The sequence below is a fragment of the Octopus sinensis genome, unplaced genomic scaffold, assembly GCF_006345805.1.
Source record: "Octopus sinensis unplaced genomic scaffold, ASM634580v1 Contig15390, whole genome shotgun sequence".
Taxonomy (NCBI): domain Eukaryota; kingdom Metazoa; phylum Mollusca; class Cephalopoda; order Octopoda; family Octopodidae; genus Octopus; species Octopus sinensis.
This window is the reverse complement of record NW_021833704.1, coordinates 17,501-24,540: the sequence shown is the minus strand read 5'-3', so window position 1 is coordinate 24,540 and position 7,040 is coordinate 17,501. Positions and strand designations below refer to the sequence as shown.

Sequence of the window (7,040 nt, the reverse complement as noted above, 5' to 3'; positions counted from 1 at the left end):
AGTCAACATCCTAGCCATTTGGTCACATGGAAGCACTCCGTCGGTAACGACGATGAGGGTTCCGGTTGATCCGAATCAACGGAACAGCCTGCTCGTGAAATTAACGTGTAAGTGGCTGAGCACTCCACAGACACGTGTACCCTTAACGTAGTTCTCGGGGATATTCAGCGTGACACAGTGAGTGACAAGGCCGACCCCTTGAAATACAGGTACAACAGAAACAGGAAGTAAGAGTGAGAGAAAGTTGTGGTGAAAGAGTACAGCAGGGATCATCACCATCCCCTACCGGAGCCTCGTGGAGCTTTTAGGTGTTTTCGCTCAATAAACACTCACAACGCCCGGTCTGGGAATCGAAACCGCGAGTCCGCTACCCTAACCACTGGGCCATTGCGCCTCCACTATTTGGTCACAAGAAGACAAGAGTCCTGAATGCAGTTAGAACCTCTTTCCTCAGAGTCTTTCCGTCACCTTTTTCCTCATACGAGTTCTGCTGGACTTGACCTGGTTCAGTGCTAAATAACAACAAGATCAAGAAAACAACAGGTTTGCAGAAACATGCTGGACAGTGAAGGAAAAGGGCAGTTTGCACTATTGCGCAAAATATATATGCACAGTGCATTCCATGCAATTAACGGTAACGTTAGCACGCCGGGCGAAATGCTTAGCGGTATTTCGTCTGCCGTTACGTTGTGAGTTCAAATTCCGCCGAGGTCGACTTTGCCTTTCATCCTTTCGGAGTCGATAAATTAAGTACCAGTTAGGAACTGGGGTCGATGTAATCGACTTAATACCTATGTCTGTCCTTGTTTGTTCCCTCTGTGTTTAGCCCCTTGTGGGTAATAAAGAAATAGGTATTTCGTCTGCGTTACGTTGTGAGTTCAAATTCCGCCGAGGTCGACTTTGTCTTTCATCCTTTCGGGTCGATAAATTAAGTACCAGTTACGAACTGGGGTCGATGTAATCGACTTAATACCTATGTCTGTCCTTGTTTGTTCCCTCTGTGCTTAGCCCCTTGTGGGTAATAAAGAAATAGGTATATATCATTCCGCGGCATACATCATATGCCTGGCTTACACTAAATGGCTGTAAGCAATATCTGGAATACTGCAGTCGCCCACATATCACGTTGAAAGCACCGGTTCTCGTCCGATCACCGAAGTTAAGCAACGTCCAGCCTAGTTAGTACTTAGATGGGTGACCGTTTGGGAAACCTAGGTGCTTTTAAGCGTTTCACACTTTATTGGCGCAGGAATGGCTGTGTGGTAAGTAGCTTGCTCACCAACCACATGGTTCTGGGTTCAGCCCCACTACGTGGCGCCTTGAGCTAATGCCTTCTACTATTGCCTCAGACCGACCAAAGCCTTTTGAGTGGATTTGGTAGACGGAAACTGAAAGAAGCCCGTCGTATATATATATATATGTATATGTATATGTATATGTATATATATGCATACATACATATATATATATATATATATATATATATATATATATATATATATATGTGTGTGTGTGTGTGTGTGTGTGTGTGTGTGTGTGTATGTGTGTGTGTGTGTATGTGTGTGTATGTATGTATGTATGTATGTATGTGTGTGTGTGCGTGTGTGCGTGTGTGTATTTGTGTGTCTGTGTTTGTTCCCCCACCATCGCTTGACAACCGATGCTGGTGTGTTTACGTCCACGTAACTTAGCGGTTCGGCAAAGTGCCCGATAGAATAATTACAAGGCTTAGAAAGAATAAGTCCTGGGGGTCGATTTACTCGACTAAAGGCAGTGCACCAGCATGGCCGCAGTCAAGTGGCTGAAACAAATAAAAGGATAAAAGAGTAGTTTCTGAGTTTTCAAGGGTTTTAAAACCTGGGTTGACATTGGACAACAACAACAACAACAACAACAACAACAACAAATATAGGCATCAACATTACCATCATCAGCACCACAACTAAAGCCAACACTACCACAAATGCTAGCGCCAATACAAGCACCCTCACCACCACCACCACCACCACCACCACCACTACTACCAACATCAGCATCACCACTACCACCACCACCAGTACCACCACCACTGCCACTAAAAGCACCATGACTACCCCCACTACCACCACCACCACTACCACTAATACCAACAGTAGCATCACCACTACCACCACCACTACCACCACCACTAAAACCACCACCACCATCACTAATACCAACAGTAGCATCACAAATACCACCACCACTACCACCACCACAACCACCACTCCAACAACAACAATTCAACTACCATCACTACCACTATCACCACAACCACCACCACTACAACAGCTAATACCAATACAAACACTTTCATCATAGCTACCACCACCAGGGACAATCACCACCACCACCACCACACCACCACCACCACCACCACCGCAATTGCAACAACTGCCACCACCATCACAAATTCCGTTGTTTTCTGTAACCGCCTCCTCTTTCTACCAGGGTAACCTGCGAACACCCCCCCCACACACACACATTCTTCACGCTCCCCAACAGTAGACACCCCACCCACCCCACCATCACCATCGTCAGCAGCCGAAACACTCCACCCGGCAAACTTCTACACCACCCTTCTTTCTCACTGTCCCTCTCCCCATCCCCGCCCACCTCTAACAACCAACATGTGCGAGGATTATTGTTGTTGTTGTTGTTGTTGTTGTTGTTGTTGTGTGACGGTGTCGGTAGTGATGTGGGTAGGGAGTGAGGAAGGGTGGAAGCTGTTACAATGGGTAGGCGTTGGCGCGGGGTGCCGGGATGGGTGGACAAAGGAGGGAGAAGGGCAAATGATAATGGAAGCTATGTCGGAGGGAGATGTGGGAGGACAGACAGACAGACAGACAGATAGGTAGGTAGGTAGATGGATAGATGGATAGATAGATGGATGGATGGATGGATGGATGGATGGATGGATGGATGGATGGATGGATAGATAGATGGATGGATGGATGGATGGATAGATAGATAGATAGATGGATGGAGTGGATGATGGATGGATGGATGGATGGATGGATAGATAGTTAGATAGAGATAGATACTTTCTTTTATTAGCCACACAGGGCTGAATACAGAGGGGACAATACAATTCAGAGCTTTTCTTTTCGAGGGTGGAAAAAAATAAAAAATGTAAGATTGCGATCAAAAGGGATCTAGAGGAAAAAAAAGGAAAAAAAAGAGAAAATCGTGTATCACAGAAATATGGTGTAACATTGATATAACAAGATTGGGTTCATCCGTGGGAAGAAAGGCCTACAGAAAAGACCACGGGAACCCCAGTCAGGGAGGAAATAAACACATGAGGTCAAAATGCCTCTCTTTCTTTCTTTTTTTACGATCTACTACGGATCATGCTCCAAATGGTTTCGTTACTAGCACGCACCATCTTTGCAACATTCACCCATCTTTTTTTGAATCTTTCGCGAGACAAAACTTCCCTCTCCATTCTCACCTTCCTTTTCAAGTGGTACTTGAAAAAGTTGTGAGCGATTGGCCAGAGAGGTAAGTGTTTGTCTCTAATCCTTTCGCTCGAGTCCACCACACACATTCTTTCACCATGGCCACCAGTACGATGAAAACTGCCTTGCCTTCCCGGTTGAGGGAAGGGGCGGAGCATTCTCACTATAGACTCGGCCCGATAGGCGGATTCGTCCCCACACGTGACAGCAGCCGTTCGGCATAAGCCCACAGGTCGGAAATGTTGGACATTGCACGAGTGCGTGCAGAACGGTTCGTCGCTCTGACCGCATCTCGGGCAAGTCGGTCCAGTGTGTCTGGAACCGTGTCTGTAGAGCTTATCCCGAACAGGTAATGCTTCTCGATAGCACTGCCAGGCAGGGATCTTTGGTGATTGTTCATAGGTCCCGGCCCGAAAGTTGTCCTGAACAGGCGGGTCAGGTGTTCCTCGTCGACGCCCAGACTCTGCCCGAGTTCGTCGTCGCACCTCCCCTCCACTAATCCTCTATAGAATGCCTTTGTTGTGATGGAGTCGCACAAGTTCGATCCGGACGGCAGAGTTGCTTGAGAGCAACGCGACACTCGCGGTGCCATTCGCCTAGCCCGGTCTCTGCTTGATCCATGACTGTAGTTCGTCCAAGGAGACGAGCTGCGGGAAAGCGCCGCCGCACAAAAGGCGACCACCCCTGTTCACCTTGTCTATGAAGCGCCGGAGATGTCGCAGTCTCAGCGCATGTCTGCGCATCATCAACCACGCATGCCCAGCCCTCCATTTAGCGGTGTGTTGGCAGCAAATGGATCGCCTAACCATCGAACGTTTCCCTTCCACAAGAAGCGGAGAGTATGCGTTCCAGTTTGGTGATGGTAGGGTCGGGACAAGGCACGACGGTCAGACGATACTCGATGACGGATGCGATGTACGCGTTCGCCACCTCCGCCCGACCTTTTAGGGATAGCTTTCTCTCAGTCCATTTCTGGTGAGAGTAGCCACCCTAGTCGTTATCTCGCCCCAGTTCTTCTCCATTTGGAGGTCCGGACCGAACCAGACCCCGAGCAATTTACCGGTCCGTCCGTCCAGCGTCCCACGATGGAGACGCTGTTGGACGGCATGGGCTTGCTTCTCCAGGTGCCGAGCCGCAAGCCCACTGACTTTTCCCGGTTAATTTTTGCTCCGTTACCGCTTCGTATTCTTTCAGTGTCTCGCCGACCAGCTCGATGTGCTCGTAGCTCGACACTATGACGGTGACGTCATCCGCGTATGCAGACACGCTCCTCCCGCATCCCAGCTCTCGTGGATGCCCCTCAGCGTCGCCAGTTTCCGCAGTAGTGTGCTCAAGAGTCAGTACATACAGCAGCGATGAGAGGGGGCATCCCTGACGAACCGAACGCATGATGTTAAAGGTCTGGATAGATGACCATTTACGCGAACTACTGAGCGGATGCCGCTGTATAAGGCAGCGATCCAACCGCGGAAAACTGGACGAAACCAGCCGCTTTGAGGACAGCCTCCAAGTAGTGATGGTCTACCCTATCGCGAAGGCTTTTGATTGATCCAAATTGATCAGCGCCCACCCATGCCAGGATTTTTAACTACCCTGTCTATGATGTAGCGCATCAGATGGAGGTTGTCATGAATACTTCTACCCGCACGGCGCATGTTTGCGCCTTGTCGATTAGTTTCTTGATGACAAGCGCCAACCTCTCGGCTAACACCTTGGCCAAAATTTCAAATCTGCGTTGAGCAGAGTGATGGGCCTGAAATTATCTATGACGTCCCCCTTGTTTGGGGTCTTTCTTGATCAGTGCCACTGCTCCTCGCTTACAAAAGCAGGAATACTCCCGTTCTGCTGCCAGTTGCAGTAGACAGCTGCAAAGACGCCTCCAAACAAGTCTGGCATATGAAAATAAAATTCGTAGGGCAGACCATCCAAGCCTGGTGACTTGTCTCTCGCGCAGCCTACCATCGCATCCTGTACATCCGCAGCTGTGATAGGCTTTTCCAAGACTCCACCTCCCTTGCTGAGAGTCGTGGCAAGGCATGCAGGTAGGCACTAAAGTCCACTCTGCTTTCTGACTCACCACTTGTCCCAAACAGTTGGGTGAAGTGTTGTTGAAAAACCCCACACATCCTTTTAGGCTCGAGCAATTCGCGCCCCTGGTCATCTATAAGAGACTTGATGGTGGCTCTGTTGCCTCGTTGCGTCTCCACCACTCGGGCCTCTTGGGCGGCTCCAACTCCTTCGTTCCTCAGAGCACGCATCCTAGCTCTGACAACGCATCCCTCGTGTTTGGCGTTGAGGTGTTGGTCGAGGGCCAATCTCGCCGCCAGTAAGTTGGACGCGATGCCAGTTCTAAGTGCCTCTTCTAAAACTTAACTAATTCTCCCTCTATTATATTTCGGTCTAATGCTAAGGCTCTACTGTATCTGACTGATTCTGCTTTAATCGCTTTTTTTAGGGCATACCACCATCTGTTGTTGATGATGGTACCCGTCAAAGCTCTCTTAACTAATGTGCTGATCCGGTCCCTGTAAACCTGTCGTGCTGTAAAAGACGCGTTCAGTTTCCAGTAACCAGGACCCTGCCTATGTGTCTTATCTAAGTCAAGTGTAAGTCACAAACTTGTGATCTGTGTAACTGACTATATGAAATTGTGGCACAACTACACTATTTTTATCTATTGTCCTACAGAATACTCTGTCTAAGTATGATCTGAACGACCCGATGCGGTTACTCCATGTCCACATTGGCACATTCGGGTGGTCCAGTCGGTACCTGTCAGACAGTTGGAAACGTCTGAGCAGGTCTTTGAGGCATTTGCATCCCCTTCTATTGCTATCTCTGCCCACGTAGTCTAGATGCGTGTCCAGGGTGGCATTCCAATCCCCCACTAAAAGTAAAGGACGAGACGTTCCCATGAAAGACTCTAGACGTCGAAAGAAATCTGGTCGGCCTGTTAAGGACGGAGCATAAATCTGCATATCAGTCGAAAAGCACACTCATTGCTGCCATCGACATCCAAAACGACCAGCCTACCCTCCGGTTCTAGGAAATTTGCTCTTACTTTGAGATCCAGACTCTTCCGGATAAGCACCACGGTGCCACCTCCGCCCATTCTCGGTAGACACGGAGAAAATAAATGTTGAAATGTGTACCGAAAATGTGCTGGAGTGCCCGCAAGCTGTGGAGTCTGGTCTCACTGATGGCTATGATATTCAGATTTAGTGACTTGATGTCATTTAACAGGTAGCCTTGTTTCCAAGGCGACCCCAAGCCACGTACATTTTATACTACCTATTCGAGCATGTTCCGATAAAAGTGCAAAAAAGGAAGGAGAGAGAAAAGGTACTTGTTTTCGAAAGTTCTTTGTCTTTCACCTCACGGTCTTCTTCTATGAGGCTTTTTATCAGTTTTTTTGATGAGTACTTTTGAAATCTCCCTACTGCATCAGGGTAAAGAGATTTCAGGGTGCTGTATGTGTTCTGTGTCACGTGTATTATTTTAATGTGTTGTGGTGGTGTTGTATGTGGGTGGTTACTTGTTTTTATGTCGTTTTCAGTAATG

General features: G+C 48.3%; 1 pseudogene; it reads left to right on the top strand.

Annotated features, from left to right (window-relative positions):
* Window positions 1-1,108: 1,108 nt before the first annotated feature.
* Window positions 1,109-1,224, top strand: LOC115230343 (annotated as a pseudogene).
* The last annotated feature ends 5,816 nt before the right edge of the window (window positions 1,225-7,040 follow it).